Source organism: Phyllobates terribilis, unplaced genomic scaffold (assembly GCF_046119375.1).
Source record: "Phyllobates terribilis strain yellow unplaced genomic scaffold, ASM4611937v1 Scaffold_3__8_contigs__length_932513732, whole genome shotgun sequence".
NCBI classification, from domain to species: Eukaryota; Metazoa; Chordata; class Amphibia; order Anura; family Dendrobatidae; genus Phyllobates; species Phyllobates terribilis.
Genome location: NW_027362763.1, coordinates 196167519 through 196184839, shown reverse-complemented (window position 1 = coordinate 196184839; position 17321 = coordinate 196167519). Strand labels below are relative to the sequence as shown.

Genomic DNA, 17321 nt, shown 5'->3' with positions numbered 1-17321 from the left:
CAGCATACGTGCCCGGATGGGCAGCCCTTCATATGGCCCCAGGAGTACATTCAGCTGGAACTCCAGAGAGCAAGGCCCATGAGCGAGCCCCTGATTCCGGCTCCGAAGCCCGTAAAGAGGACCTCGCCCCCGCTGGAGGAGGCACAGTTCGAGTGGGACCCCACTGGAGAAGACCTCATGGGGTTCACTCAGGAGACTCGGGCGGCCGCAGCAGAGCGTGCAGAGTGCTGCCGGCAGCAGCTCGAGGTCTTCGAGAGGGAGCGGAGAGAGAGGCGGGTCCGGGAACAGCAAGCGCAGATAAGGAGCGCGGAGCAGAAGAGCCGGACCAGGAGGAATCCCCGTGCAGCACATGGTCCCCCTTCCACCGGGACTGTGATAAAATTCAACATGCAGCACGGATGGGGCTTCATTAGAGACCATCATACCCCCGGCGACGTCTTTGTGACCCGCAGAGACGTAGAGAGCCATCTGCCGGAGGGACACAGAGGTCGTGACCTGTATGTAGGGGACGAGGTCACCTTCACCCAGCACAAGTGTGCCAAAGGACCCTACGCCCTCCATGTGCATCGCCTGACGGAGGAGGAGCTGCGGTGTGAGGAGGAGCAAGAGGACCCGGACGGGTCTGAAACTGAAACTGTCCACAAAGAAAGAGCAGGAGGACGCCGTCGTTGAAGTACGGTAGTGAAGAGACTGTATAAAGTTACCCGTCAGGGTATAAGAACTGTTACTGCTGCTAGTTAAAATATAGTCCCCGTTGGGACCAGCAAGAGTGAACTGTTCCAGTGTGTCCCATTTCCCCACTGACCGAGGACTGAGAGCGGTCATCCCTTTCCTAATACCTGGCCGAGGACTGAGAGCGGCCATAATTTCCTTGTATATAGTTGCGCTTCCTAAAGCGCCCCCTACTGGTTTTATAGGAAAACCGTGTTTCTTCAAGAGACTGTCGCACTTTACCCGGTCACAAGTTGCACCGTGACCGGAGGTACCAGAAGACAAGAATGTTTTTATGAAAAGTTTATATGAAAAGTTTATGCTGCTGATAATGTTTATATGTTTTATATGTTTATGTTTATGAAAAAAAAAATTGTATGTTTTGGATGTTGTTTATATCTTACAGCCCGAGGACGTGCTGTGGTTTACCAGGGGGGAATGTAGCACCCTGAGGATTCGGCTGCTACAGGGGTATTGCACCTCAATCCAGAGGTGTGATATTCCACTCCCGGGTAAGGATGGAGTGTGGAACTGAGCTCAGTTAGCTGCATGCACTACACACATCCCATTTCCGAGGAACAGACCGATGGTACTCCCACTAGAGAAATGTGCAGGTACGACAGTGTCTGTTCCTGGCTGGAGTGGGAGGGGGGTGGAAGATCCCAGTAGTGTAGGAGCAGATAGGGGGAGCAGCCTGGGTAAAGCTAGGAGCTCATTGGGTGCTGGTCACCTGAGCTCACACATAGAGGGAGTATATAAGGTGGGAACCATCTTAGATCAGGGTCAGTCTGTGAGAAGTCAGTCTGTGAGAAGTCAGTCAGTCAGTAAGTCTTTGCAGAGGAGTGGAAGAGAGCAGAGGAGAAGAGCAGCTCCAAGGCCCAGAGTGAGAGAGGAGAAAGAAAGACCCAGATGGGGAGAAAGAAGGAACTCTGAGAGCCCAAATTAAATCAAAGGGTGAAGAGTTGGCAACAGGGTACCGGATCCCAAGCTGGCAGAGGCTACAGCACACCTTAGCCAGGAACCGGAGGCCGTGGGCAGAATCTGCCACGGCCACCCACTATATCCACCCGGAAGGCAGACCACGCATAGGGTCAGGGAACCCAGAGGCAAGGGTTCGCCAACAAGAGGCCCGAGGGAGCCGGACATAGGTGGATCCCTGGTGGGGAAGGCCAGAGACGAGGACAGGACAGAAAGGGAGCTCAGAACCACGCTCCAGAACTACTTGGGGGTTGGCCGAGTCCAGGACCTGGTGGACGCAGCACGGCTCGGGTGGTCACTCAAGGCCGGAGTGACCGGTACAAGAACAGCAGTAAGTAAAGAACCCTGAACTGCACAACCCGACTCTGACTCTCATTACCATCTTCCCTGCACTTCCACAACCACCATCCTCTGCACCTGACCCCCTGAGGCTATACCCCTCCCGTTGGGGGTTATACTACTTAAGCTGCACAAACACCATCAGCCTCAGCGGACCCTGCTGCAGCGGCGGCCGTAGTGACCGCAATTCAACGGGTGGCGTAGTCGACATAAAGAACTTTAGTAACATCAGTAAGGACTGCCACACACTGAGCTTGACACCCTGGGCACGGACCGGGTCACAGCCACTCGGAGACTACAACCCCCATCTGATCCGGCTCCGGGTATCCCCAACAACACTGGCCCAGGGGGCGCGTCATGAGCACGGCAGGAAGGCAGATGGGTGGTCCGGGTAGATCAGCAGGCAGGTGCCGCAGATAGCCAGACAGGTGCTCCGGGTAGGCAAGCTGGTGGGCACGACAGGTAACTGGTAAGTGCTCCAGGTAGACAGGCTGGCGGGCACGGCAGGTAACTGGCAGGTGCTCCAGGTAGACAGGCTGACGGGCACGGCAGGTAACTGGCAGGTGCTCCAGGTAGACAGGGTAGACAGTGTCCGGGAAGCTGCGCGCAGTGCGCCACAGCAGCAGGAGAGCAGGAAGATGCTGGACCAGGGCCGCGGCGGTTAGGGGAATGGCATCTCTGCCCGGCAGGAAGCAGAGACGCCGATGCTACATTTGCAATTGCATTTCATTGAAATTTTTGAACCGTTGACAACCCCCTACAAGCTGCGTATACACAAATTTATTTTTGGTCTGCATGCTGTCCTTGTGGAGAATGTACTAGACACAGACCCAATGTTAGCCATTGGTCTATTGCACATAAGTTATATTCAGTTCTGGTCTGATTTAAGGATCAGAGTATAGTGATAGGCGAGCACTAAAATGCTAGGGTGCTCGATGCTCGGGTCGAACGCATTGGAATACTCGGGTACTCGACCCGAGCCACGAGCCCAATGTAAGTCTATGGGAAACTCGAGCATTTTTCAGTCGGCTCCCCCCGGCAGTCTGCAGAGGGCCTAAAAATTGCCCAAGTCATTGGGAACAGTGCTCAAATGACATGGGAACAGCATGGGGAAGACCCCTGGAAGCATTTTTGACTCCCAGGTCATTTCTGTCAACAATGTTGTCAGAGGTATTACGCCACTTTTACAGACTCACAAAAAAACATACAAAAACGGATCCAAAATGGATTTTCCTGGGAAATATGTTAAGGAACATCCTTTCCTGGGTAATGACTTGTATATAAAGCAAAATAAATAACCAAAAACAAAAATGCTCCTCCACATCTTGGGCTATGTTCACACGTAGCATTTTTGATGCGTTTTTGCACTTTTGCATTGCTTTCAACCGTGACAAATGCATTCACTGGGAAATGTAATTTTAACATTTTACAACCTTACCTGGCCATGTGGTGTGTGACACATCATCAGACACACCCTGCTTCATTTATGATGGAGGGACTCTGAAAGTCACAAAGCCTATTTTTATAGGGCCATTAGGTGACCTTTACTATTCTTAAAGGGCAAGCAGTCGGCCCTCACTATTCTTAGAGAGCTATCAGCCGGCTATCTTCCCAAACTTTGCACTCCTTGTGAGAGTACCCCGCGCCTCAGGGCTTGTGCAATGGGAGGGGCTGATAAAATTCTCCCAGAACTTTTACAGTGTTCCCCTGCCTCTGCTGGATTGAAGTTGTGTCTCTCTCTTCTGTACTCCTTGGTTGTCCAACGAACTGTGACCTCTGCTGCCAGCATTTTCAGATGAGAATTTTTTTAACAGTTCCGCAACAAGGGCCTTCTAGTACTGCCCCATTTTTGTAGACCTGTCCACCTCAGGAATGAGAGATATAAAGTTCTCCTTGTAGCGTGGGTCTAGAAGTGTCACAAACCAGTAATGACTGTCACCCAAAATTTTGAGAACGCGAGGGTCATGGGAAAGGCAAAGTAACATAAACTCAGCCATGCGTGCCAGACTGCTAACAGGCAAGACTTCCATGTCCTCACCAAGAGGATGACAGAGCATGCTCTCCTCCTCCTCTCTGTCCTCTGGCCATTCACGCTGAACAGACGGTATGACAGTTGTGCAGGTATTACCATCTATAGCGCATGAAACTAGCTCCTGTTTTTTATCCTCCTCCTCCTCTTCCTCATTGTTACCCAATCCACGTTGGGATGAGATGAGGATGGGCTGTGTGTAATCACCCTATATGGTTCCTTACTCCATCTCATCATGCTCCGCCTGCTATTCATCCTCTTTGATTGTGAGCAGAGAGCGTTTCGAAGACAGATGGGAAGTGGGATGGTGACGCTAATTATGGCGTCATCGCCGCTCACCATCTTGGTGGAGTCCTCAAAGTTTTGGAGGATGGTACATATGCTTGACATCCATGTCCACTCCTGAGGTTTTATGTGTGGAGTCTGAACTGAATACCGATGGCCTTGTTGATGCTGGTACTCAACAACTGCCCTCTTCTGCTCACAAATCCTTCCCAACATCTGCAGTGTAGAGTTCCAATGCCTGGGGACATCACACACCAGTCAGTGAGCCGGAAGCTGCAAACACTGCTGAAACACGGCAAGGGCGGCGGAAGCTGTAGGTGACTTTCTAAAATGCGCACACGGGCGACGTACTTTAACAAGCAGATCCGGCAGCTCCGGGTAGGATTTGAGAAACCGCTGAACCACGAGGTTAAGCACATGGGCCAGGCATGGTACATGTGTGAGCTCACCTCACCTCAGAGCCACCACCAGGTTCTGGCTATTGTCACACACGACCATGCCTGGCTATAGGTTAAGCGGTGTGAGCCACAGATCTGCCTGCTCTTTCACAGCTGTCCACAACTCTTCAGCATTGTGCAGTTTGTCACCTAAGCATATTACCTTCAGCACAGCCTGTTGTCGCTTGGCCAAGCAGTGCTGCAGTGCTTTCAGCTTGTGACTGATGTGGTCATTTCGGAGATGGAGGCTGAAGAGGAGAAGGAGGCTGAGGAGGATGAGGTGCCGGAGCTGTAGATTGTGGGGGCAACCCTGATTGACCTAGGGCCCGCAATCCTTGGTGTCGGTAGGATGTGTTCCGTCCCAAGGTCCGACTGTGTCCCGGCTTCCACTATATTAACCCAGTGTGCCGTCAGCGAGATGTACCGTCCCTGCCCACAAGCACTTGTCCACGTGTCCCTGTTTAGGTGGACTTTCCCGATAACTGCGTTGTTGAGGGCACGGCTAATGTTTTGGGACACGTGCTTGTGTAATACAGGGACGGCACACCGGGAGACATAGTGGCGGCTGGAGACCGAGTACCAGGGGACGGCCGCCGCCATCAGGTTGCGGAATGTTTGCATCTCCATGAGCCTAAAAGGCAACATTTCGAGCGCAAGCAGTCATGAAATGTGGGAATTTAGTAGTGTGGCCTGTGGGGCGTTGGCTGCATATTTGTGCTTGCATTCCAAGGACTGGGGTATGGACAACTGAATGCTGCGCTGGGACAAGGACGTGGACGTGCTTCCTGATGCTGCTACTTGAGAGTGTGCAATGACAGGTGCAGGGCAGGAGGCATCTTCGCATGCACCATGGACAGGGGATTGGCTTGCATGCACAACAGTGGAAGAAGCAATGGTGCCACCCGCAGACACTGTTCCTGGACCCTGGGGTTTGACCCACATAGTCGAGTGCATTGCTGCCAGTGCCTGATCATGTTGGTGGTTGTCAGGCTGCTAGTTTTGCCACCCCTGCTGATGCTGGCCTGGCAGGTGGTGCAAATGGCCTTTTTGGTGTTATCGGCAGAGTCTTTAAAAAACAACCAGACTCGGGAAGACCTAATAGTTGTACTGGCAACTTCCTTCAAGTTGGTGTTACGGGGAACGGTTGCCTGCCTTCTGTCTGTGGCTACCACACTGCTTCTTCCTGCCTGTTGGGGTGCTCTGCCTCCCTTCCCCCGTGTGCTGCTGTCCCTGCTCTGCATGTCCTCCTGCCAGGTTGGGTCAGTTACTATATCATCCACCACCTCGTCTTCCACTTCCGCACCCTGGTCCTCCTCCTGACTTTCTGGCAATTGTGTCTCATCATCGTCCACCTCTTGTGACACTTTCCCACCGTCGCCTTCGTGTGACCATTGCTGCTTAAATATTTGGGCATCGCTACATGCGATCTCCTCTTGCCCCACTTCAAGTGGACCGGGCAAGAGGCCCGAATCTATAAATGGAAAAGTGAATAGATCTTCAGAGTGTCCAAGTATGGGATCATTTGTCTCCGGGCACTCGGCATGGTGGGAGGAAGGAGGATCAGGGTGAAGAATATGCAGTCCAGACTCACGGCTACTGAGACTTGACCGTGTGGAAGACAGGGTGGTGGTGGTGGCAAAGTTACTGGAAGCATTATCCGCTATCAAACCAACAACCTTTTGACACTGCTCTGGGTTCAATAGTGGTGTGCTGCGGTCCCCTAAGAATTGGGACAGGAAGGTCGAGCGAGTAGATGTGGATGTTGTTGTGGTACGATTTCAGCTTGCCCATGGCCTCTGCATGCACCATCACCATCACGTCCAGTTCCCCATGCCTTGCCACGCGCCTTGTCCATTTTAAATGGAGGACAATATCTTCCACGCTCACTACAAATGGCTGAATTTAGAGCAAAGTTATATGTAATCAGTATGATGGAGAAACCACAGTTTTAAATAGCTGGCCTGTAGGTAACTATTTTGAATAGCAAACTGGTGCCAAAACTTTGCTGACACACTGAAAAAAAATTAGAATGGAGGCCAGACATGGCAGAATTTTCAGAAAACATATATGTGATCCGTATGATGGACAAACCACAGTTTGAAATAACTGGCCTGTAGGTAACTATTTTGAACAGCAAATCGGTGTCAAAAACTTTGCTGACACACTGAAAAAAAATTGATTGGAGGCCAAAAATGTCAGTATTTTCAGCGCAATTATATGTGATCCATGTGACGGACAAACCACAGTTTTAAATAGCTGGATTTTTAGCGTTGTAATATGGAAAGGACCTGGCTGTATTCTGCAGTGCCAACAAGCAAATGGTGCAGAAAAACGGTGTTCTCTTGATTGCTTTTTAAGCAAATAATAAGGATTAAGATGCAAAAAAAATTATTCCTGGCCCCTGAGACCTGGGCCTTTGTCTAGAAATATCTAAAAGCAGCAGAAGGCAGAACTGGAATGAAGCCTCTTGTGCTATATGCACTGCAGTCTGCTATATACACTGCCTGCCTGCCTATATACACTGCCTGCCTGATATCTCTGCAGATGGATTAGTCTTCAGAAGGACTGTTTGTTGAGATGGATATGTGTAATGTACTTCTTTTCTCCCTACACTACCTAATACACAACCAAATCCTTCCCTAGCTCAGCAGCACCTCTCCCTACACTGCCTGATTGCAGAGTAGACTGACAAGCACAGCCGCGCCAGGTCTGAAATAGACCTCATGACGCTGTGCGGCCAGCCAATCACTGTAATGCCACAACCAACATGGCTGCGGCATTACAGTGAGTGGCAGGCAATCCCTGCATGTTGATTGGCACTCTAAAGAGCGCCAAACATGCAGGGAGGGGACCCCAGCATCCGCCCGAGCATCTCGAAAGTACTCAGCGAGCTCTGAGCATCTCGAGTACTGAGATGCTCGGGCGAGTACTGAGTACTAGCGAGTATGCTCGCTCATTACTATCACAGTAGTGTATATAAGTGTAGACAGCTCCTGCACCTATCCTATATAATGCCGAGCGCTCAGACCTGCACACAGAGGCAGTTAAATTTGTATAAGAGAATCGTCTGATAAATTCAGCAGTCAGTGTGAACATACAGTGGCATGTAAAAGTTTGGGCACCCCTGGTCAAAATTACGGTTATTGTGAACAGTTAAGCAAGTTGAGGATGAAATGATCTCTAAAAAGCCTAAAGTTAAAGATGACAAATTTCCTTTGTATTTTATGCAAAATATCTATATATATATTGTCATTTTTTTATTTTAAAATTTACAAAAAGGCAAATTGTCCAATGCAAAACTTTGGGCACTCTTGTAGATTTGTGTGCTCAGTTAACTTTGACCAAGGCTTCAGACCTCAATTAGCTTGCTAGGGTTATGGCTTGTTCACTATCATCGTTAGGATAGGTGAAGCAAATTTCCCAGCTTTATAAAAACCCAGCCTCCTTTAACCCTGTGCCAAAAAACAGCAGCCATGGGTTCTTCTAAGCAGCTGCCTAGTACTCTGAAAATGAAAATTGTGGAGGCTCACAAAGCAGGAGAAGGCTATAAGAAAATAGAAAAGTGTTTTCAAGTTGCCCGTTCCTCAGTTCAAAATGTAATTAAGAAATGGCAGTTAACAACAGATAACAGGAACAGTGGAGGTCAAGATAAGGTCTGGAAGACCAAGCAAAATTTCAGTGAGAGCTGCTTGCAGGATTGCTACAGACGCAAATCAGAACTCCCACTTGACTGTAAAAGACCTTCAGAAAGATTTGGCAGACTCTGGAGTTGTGGTACATTGTTGTACTGTTTAGAGTAGTGTTGAGCGAATTTGTTCAGCATTTCAAATTTGTGTTCGTGTTCGGGGTTCCGACTTCGGGGTTCAGATGACATCTGCGTGACAGCGTGGTCAATCAGGGATGTTCATGAGCAGAGCCGATTTTTGGGCGAGAACAAGTCAAAACCTCAAACACGAACACGAATTTGAAATGCCGAACAAATTCGCTCAACACTAGCTAAGACACCTGCACAAATATGGCCTTCATGGAACAGTCATCAGAAGAAAACCTCTCCTGCATCCTCACCATAAAATTCAGTGTCAGAAGTATGCAAAAGAACATCTAATCAAGCCTGATGCATTTTGGAAACAAGTCCTGTAGATCGATGAGGTTACAATAGAACACTTTGGCCACAATGCTCAAAGGTATGTGCGGAGAAAAAAGGGCTCAGAATTACAGGAAAAGAACATCTTGCCTACCATTATGCATGGTGGTGGATCAATCATGCTTTGGGGTTGTGTTGCAGTCAATGGCAGGGGAACAGGGGTTGAGGGTAGAATGGATTCAATGAAATTTCAACAAATTCTTGATCCAAACAAAAAAAGCTGAAGTCGAAAAGAGGATGGCTTCTACAAATGGATTATGATCCTAAACACAAAATCCACAATAGATGACCTCAAAAGGTGAAAGTTAAAGGTTTCACAATGGCCCTCACAGTCCCCTGATCTGAACATCTGAAAATCTGTGGCTAGACCTCAAAATAGCAGTGCATGCAAGACGACCCAGGAATTTCACAGAACTAGAAGAATTTTCAAAGGAAGAATGGATGAAAATCCCTCATACAAGAATTGATAGACTCTTGTCTGGCTACAAAAAGCATTTACAAGCTGTGATAGTTTCAAAAGGGGGTGCTACTAGGTACTAACTATGCAGGGTACCCAAACTTTCGCATGGGCCCATTTTCCTTATTGTAAATTTTAAAATTTACAAGATGAAAATTTTTTTTTTGCCTAAAATACAAAAGAAATGTGTCATCTTTAACTTTAGGCCTTTTAGAGATCATCTTATATTCAACTTCAGCTTAACTGTTCAGAATAACAGTCATTTTGACCAGAGGTGCCCAAACTTTTACATGCCACTGTAGCCTTAGCCATAGCCATAGAATTCAGTGACCGAATTTTGCGTCATACTTTAATGGGCGATAGGTAATAATACGTTGTATGCCGGTGTATAATATCAATTATTATCATTATTACTATTATTATTATTTTTATTTATTTATTTATTTATTTTTAATTATTGATTATTTTCTTCCATTTATTACACAGACTACAGAGAAGAAACCTCTTGCAATGTAAAGTCAGAATTGATGAACAGTACACTTCTTAGGACATAAGATTTGCCCACTTACCCTTTTCATTTTTTGATTATATGTTAATCGACAACTTATATCATTTCTAGATGTAATTTCATCATCATCATATAACATTATTTAGCTCAGATTCTTTGATGGGACACTGATATTAAACTATAATTCTAATAATTTTAGTACAAATAGCATTTCCATATGCTTTAAATTAGGAGCAACATTTTACTTGACTTGTCTACACTTTTTTACAAGCCTCTTCTGTTCTTCTGTCTGTATCTGTCTGCAGCAGATCTACTTGTCTGTTAGTGGATAAGAAGTTATCTAATTATTCCATATTGTGGTGAGTAACAATCTCCAGTTTTCTAAAATGAATAATTCTAGAAATTCAAGGTGTCATCTATAATAATAAATATATAATAATAATAATTTTAATTTTGATAGCGCTAACATATTCTGCAGCACTTTACAATTTTAGGGGGGTATTGTACAGACAAAAAGATGTTACAGAATAAGCATAACTCAGATATTAAAAGGAGTGAGGGCTCTACTCGCAAGCTTACAGTCTATGAGGAAATAGGGGAAATGCAAAGGTAAAATGTACTTATAATGTATAATGCAGCCAAAATATACTATAGATTACAGCTACAGAGATTCCATCATATAATTCTGATATACCTGATAATATGCATTTTGCAAATAAGGCTGAAAACATACATTATTAAAATGAAATTCTGAACAGAAATGCCAAAAGTTCATGGACAGAGTATTAGTAGAGAGACATCAAGGTGGTTTTAAATCTATATAACAAGATGGATCCATATGCCACATGGGTGGCAACTACTATAGATGCTGTATTCACTACCATAAGTAATTGTCACCCATCTTCTGCTGTTATGGAAGTAATCAGATGTCTCTCTCTTCTGTACAGAGTAAGCTCTTATGGTCAGCGGTGTTCTCCGTGGCATACATAGAAATCATGGGGCCCCATAGCAAAAGTCCAAATTGGGGCCCCCCATAAAAAAAGAAAAAATTCTGCAGCGTAAGTGGGATCGCAATATATAGGCGCTTTCACAAAAGGGCATATCTCTCAACTTTTGAAGACAGGGAAACGGACATGTCTTTTTGCATGTACATAGTGAATGTGCCCATACTGAAGGCCTTTAGTGTTATCACCCCTTTTTATCACCCTATAGATTTAAATACCCCAAAACATGCATCCAACACACTGTATTATACCCCCACTACAGTAAATTCCCCTGCTGTAACCCCCACACACACAGTATGATGACCCCATAGTTCCCCCAGCAAAGTATGATGCCCTCACAAACACCCCCACAGTATGATGGCCTCCCAGCAATGCCCCTCCCTCACACAGTATTATGGTTCCCAAAATCTATGATGATCCCCACAGACCCACATTGTAAGATGGCCCTCACAGCCGCCTACACTGTATGATGACCCCACAGGTCCTCTCCTGTATCATGGTCTCCACAGGTCCTCCATACAATATGATGAAGGTACCCACAGTATAATGGCCTGCACGGATCCCCCCCACAGTAGTCCTCACCACAATTAGATGGTCGCCACAAGCCCCCCACACAAATCCCCTCCTCAGTATAAGGCCCCACAGCCCCCTACAAGTCCTGACTGATAAAAGATGTATAAAAATGAATCACCTAGCCCTGTTTCCCCAATGATCTGCTCTATGCACCTTGTGAACGGAAGTGATGCACAGCAGACGTGATATAGTGACAGCTAGCTTGGTGAGCTGAGACACAGACTCATGGCTGAATGGTACAGCAGGGAGCCTTTAAGCATCTGGTCTCCTAAAGAGCTCAAAAGTGGCCACATGATCTATTATCTATTAGTGGTATGCCACTGGTACTATAGTAAGAGCAATTTTACACAGTGAAATTTTTATGTACATACATACAGGTGTTTCTCACAAAATTAGAATATCACCAAAAAGCCATAATCATCAACATTAACAAAAATAAACACTTGAAATAGATCACTCTGTTTGTAATGACTCTATAGAATATAGGAGTTTCACTTTTTGTATTGAAGAACTGAAATAAATTAATAAATTTGATGATGTTCTAATTTTGTGAGATGCACCTGTATATAGTGAAGTCCATATTACGTATAGAGTTTCACTCATAAAGACAATCTTTGTCCATTTGGCCAAATATCAACATTGTGGATGAAATCCCCTGATCAGAAACTGGGCTAGCTTTAGGCTATGTTCACACGTGTTTTTGCAACGTTTTTTATGCAAAATTTTCAGCTGCGTTTTACAGTACCAGCAAAATCTATGAGATTTTCAGAACTCTCATCCTCAGACATTGTTTTTTTCCTAACTGTTTTGCAAAGAGCTGTGTTTTTGCAAACTGCAACATGTCACAAATTGGAACCATGTTGCGTTTGGAGAGCCCCTGTGTGTCTAAACATTGGAGCTCCCCCACAAGTGACCCCATTTTGGAAACTAGAACCCCCAAGACATCTATCTAGATGCATAGTGAGCCCTTGGAACCCCCAGGTGCTTCACAAACTGATTTTTAAAAATGAAAAAGTATTTTTTTTCCACTTTTTCATTTTTACGAATCAATTTGTGAAGCACGTGGGGGTTCCAAGTGCTCACTATGCATCTAGATAGGTGCCTTGGGGGGTCTAGTTTCCAAAATGGGGTCACTTGTGGGGGAGCTCCAATGTTTAGGCACACAGGGGCTCTCCAAACGCAACATGGTGTCCGCTAACAATTTGAGCCGATTTTCCATTCAATTTGTTAGCGGACACCATTTCGCGTTTGGAGAGCCCCTGTGTGCCTGAACAGTGAAAACCCCCCACAAGTGACCCCATTTTGGAAACTAGACCCCTCAAGGATTTTATCAAGGGGTATAGTGAACATTTTGAACCCAGAGGTATGACACAGAATTTGATAACATTAGGTCATCGTATTGAATAAGTTGTCATTAGTCTTGAGCGCAAGTGCTTGCTACTTGAGATTGCATCGGGTACTCAGGTATGCACCATGTACTGCGTGTGCTCGAGTGACATGATCGAGTCCGTGCCCCGCATGTTTCACGGTTATTAGACACCCAAAAAAAAAGTTTTTTTGGCCGCGAAGCATATGGGGCGGAGACTCGAGCATGTCACTCAAATACCCTTAATACTCAATGCATGCCAGAGCACCCGATGCAAACTCAAGTAGCGAGCACTTGCGCTCAACACTAGTCGCCATATCATCATCTTTTTTTCTTACTTTTGAAAAAAATCCCAACCCCATCACAACTCTAACCCCAACCCTAACCCCAACCCCAGCCCTAACCCTAGCCCAACCCTAACCCTAGCACAACCCTAACCCTAGCACAACCCTAACCCGAGAGTTTATTTTTTACGCCGTTCCTCGTGCGGTATAAGTGATTAGACGACTTTATTCTTCGGGTCGGTGCGATTACAGCGATACCAGAATCATATGGGGTTTTTATGATTGACAGCTGTCACACACTAAAAGACGCATTTTTTGTAAAATCTAGTTTTTGCATTGCCATATTTTGAGAGCTATAATTTTTCCAGATTTTGGCAGACAGAGTCATGTCATGGCTTATTTTTTGCGGGACAAGTTGACATTTTTATTGGTGCCATTTTCAGGCACGTGACATTTTTTGATCGCTTTCTATTCCGATTTTTGGGAGGCAGAATAAACAAAAAACACCAATTCAGGAATTGTTTTTTTGTTTTTTTTTTTTATTCTGCTCCGCATGTGGTAAAATTGATAAGGTAGCTTTATTCTTTGGGTCAGTACGTTTACAGCGGTACCACATTTATATCGTTTTTCTATGTTTTGCCGCTTTTACACAATAAAAGATATTTTATAGAAAAAATTATTTTTTGCATCGCTTTATTCTGAAAGCTATAACTTTTTGATTTTTCGGATGATGGAGCTGTATTGCGGCTTGTTTTTTGCGGGACAAGATGACGTTTTCAGCGGTAGCATTTTTATTTAGATTTGTCTTTTTGATTGCGTGTTATTCCATTTTTTGTTTGGCAGACAATGTTCCTGCTGCCTGGTGACCCGGAAAGCCGCGGCAGACAGCGCTGGAGGCCGGAAGAGGAGGTGAGTATTGCGATCACCTCCCCTTGCCTCCGCAATGCTGCGATCGACTTCGATCGCAGCATTGCGGGGGTTAATGTGCCGGGAGCGGTGCGGGACCACTCCCTGCACATAGTACCGGGTGTCAGCTGTGACAATCAGCTGACACCCGGCGGCGATCGCGCCCGCACAGCCTGTGTGCGCGCGCAATCTCCATGACGTACTAATACGGGTCAGGCTCTTAAGTCCAAGGGCACAGACGCGTATTAATACATCATGGGCTGTAAAGGGGTTAAAGTCTGAGCAGAATATTTTTCTTGCATGTGGAAAAATCAGAAGTGTGAATGAGGCCCAAGACTGTTTTTTATTAGTAGTGGATCCTACCTGCAATTTAAATTTGGATAGGTCCTATGAAAGAATGGTACATCTTGTCGTTGTTGTTGGGCTCCCATGAATTGGCCAATTTATGCACCAAGTACCTTCATTTTGCATATCTCTGCGCTTACAGAGGCGGCTTTAATCTTTTGTTTGTTTATTATGCAGTAACAGCAGCAGCGCCTGCTCACACTTATTTCATTCTGTCTGGGGGTGATATACAAACATACATACAGAGGAGATGAAAGTCTGCAATCGCTCTATATGACTGCGGTCATCTGAATCCTCACATCATACGCTGTCAGGATTCTCCAAAGCCAGTGGCAAGAGCAGCTGGTCACGTACAAGTATGTGTTTTGCATATATGTGGTCACGTGCCGATTAGATGTGCACGGCCTTACTTAGTCCCCTTGTATTGATCGAGGACGAGCACGTCTACAACCCCTGGCAAAAATTATGGAATCACTGGGCTCGGAGGATGTTCATTCAGTTGTTTAATGTTGTTGAAAAAAGCAGATGACAGACATGGCACATAACTAAAGTCATTTCAAATGGCAACTTTAGGGCTTTATGAAACACTAAAAGAAATCAAGAAAAAAATGTGGTACTCAGTAAGGGTAATTTTTTTTCAGACCAAGCAGAGGGAAAAAATTATGGAATCACTCAATTCTGAGGAAAAAAATATGGAATCATTAAAAACAAACACACAAAAGAACACTCCAATACATCACTAGTATTTTGTTGCACCACCTCTGGCTTTAATAACAGCTTGCAGTCTCTGAGGCATGGACTTAATGAGTGACAAACAGTACTCTTCATCAATCTGGCTCCAACTTTCTCTGATTGCTGTTGCCAGATCAGCTTTGCAGGTTGGAGCCTTGTCATGGACCATTTTCTTCAACTTCCACCAAAGATTTTCAATTGGATTGAGCTCCGGACTATTTGCAGGCCATGACATTGACCTTATGTGTCTTCTTTCAAGGAATGTTTTCACAGTTTTTGCTCTATGGCAGGATACATTATCATCTTGAAAAATGATGTCATCATCCCCAAACATCCCTTCAATTGATGGGATAAGAAAACTGTCCAAAATATCAATGTAAACTTGGGCATTTATTGAAGATGTAATGACAGCCATCTCCCCAGTGCCTTTACCTGACATGCCGCCCCATATAATCAATGACTGTGGAAATTTGCATGTTATCTTCATGCAGTCATCTTTATAAATCTCATTGGAATGTCACCAAACAAAAGTTCCAGCATCATCACCTTGCCCAATACAGATTCGCGATTCATCACTGAATATGACTTTCATCCAGTCATCCACAGTCCACGATTGCTTTTCGTTAGCCCATTGTAACCTTGTTTTTTTCTGTTTAGATGTTGATTGCTTATGTTTAGCTTTTCTGTGTAACATACCTGGTGGCGGGCTTGCATGGTGCATCTTCTCTCACTATGCAAGATCGCAAACTTGATCTTCAGTCCAGTCTGCTAGCCTGGCTTCTATTCATGCTGTCTGCTTGTCTCTGTTCTGACTGCTTAGGGCGGTGGCCCGGTTACTTCCTGTTTCTTGTAGCTGCTGTGGGCACACCCCTAATGCATCCTCAGCCTATTGCTGTCTGTCACTGGATATTTAAACCAGCTCCACCTTGACGCTGGTGCCTGAGCAATTTTACCCTCAGAGGGCTTCTTGCCTCTGAAGTGCCAGGTCCTGTTCTGTTTTTCCTGCCTTTCTGCCTTCCTGGAGGCTGTATTCCCAGGCCTGTCTGAACACGCTCCTAGCCTGTTCGTCCCGCCTTCTTGGGGCCGCATACCCAGACCTGTTATCTGTGTCTTCTAGCCTGTTTGTCCGCCATTCTGGGGGCCGCATACCCAGACCCGCTCCTTTATCTCGCTGCAGTGTCAGTTCCTGTCTAAACACTCAGTTCCTGTCTGAACACTCTCCTAGCCTGTTACCTGTTTTTCTCTATGTCTGTACCTTCCCTTTTTCTGCAGAGTCTGAACCTTCACCTAACTCCTACTCATTGTGGCTGTACTTCCGTTTGTGAGTTTAGAGTCCACTCGCTATTTCATTGCAGTCTGTTCCGTGTGAACAGAGCGCTGTTCCCTCTGCTCTGCCTTTGCTCACCGCTCCGGCGGTTTATCTCTGCTCTGCCTTACTCACCACTCCGGCGGTTCCTGCCCGCTCTGCCTTGTTCACCGCTCCGGTGGTTTCTGCCCGCTCTGCCTTGCTCACCGCTCCGGCGGTTTCTCTCTGCTCTGCCTTGCTCACTGCTCCGTTGGTTCCCACCTGCTTTGCCTTTCCCACCGCTCCAGCGGTTCCCGCCTGCTCTGCTTGTCTGCCGCATCTGCGGTTCTGTTCCTGAATCCCAGTCTGTACTTGACTCTATCCAGCCTGTGCTCCAACCTGCTAGTACCTCCCCGTCTTCTGTCTGCATACCAGCCGTGCCTGTCAGTATCCTCCTGTCTGCACTCCAGCCGTGCCTGCCAGTGCCCACCTGTCTGCATGCCAGCCATGCCTGCCAATACTCACCTGTCTGTGTGCCAGCCTAACCTGCCTGTTCCTGTATTCCCCGGTGTGGGTCAACAGCTGTGTCCGGGGTCTGGCCTGGAGTAGCACCTGGTCCCTCTGCTTGGTTCCTCCCTGGTGCACGGCGTCGTAGCCATCGTGCGACCTTGGTCAGATCGGGTGGATGCTTAGTTACGCCCCTCCAGGCACTCTCCGGTTCATGGCACAGTGGAATCACTAAATCACGCACACGCCAGTCAGCCCGGGCGTGTGCATAACATTCTGTATGTAAATCGCATTTCCTTTAGGCGGTTTCTTACAGTTCGGTCACAGACATTGACTCCAGTTTGCTCCCATTCGTTCATCATTTGTTTTGTTGTGCATTTCCTGTTTTGGAGACATATTGCGTTAAGTTTCCGGTCTTGACGCTTTGATGT

The 17321-nt window shown here is 46.3% G+C and overlaps 1 long non-coding RNA gene across 1 annotated transcript in view; it reads left to right on the top strand.

The window, feature by feature from the left end:
- LOC141258017 (uncharacterized) overlaps positions 1-17321 on the top strand; it is a 32791-nt gene that overhangs the window by 5099 nt on the left and 10371 nt on the right. Inside the window, exon 2 of the long non-coding RNA XR_012318165.1 lies at positions 10194-10247. This is a non-coding gene — a long non-coding RNA (uncharacterized lncRNA). The remainder of the gene's footprint in view (positions 1-10193; positions 10248-17321) is intronic.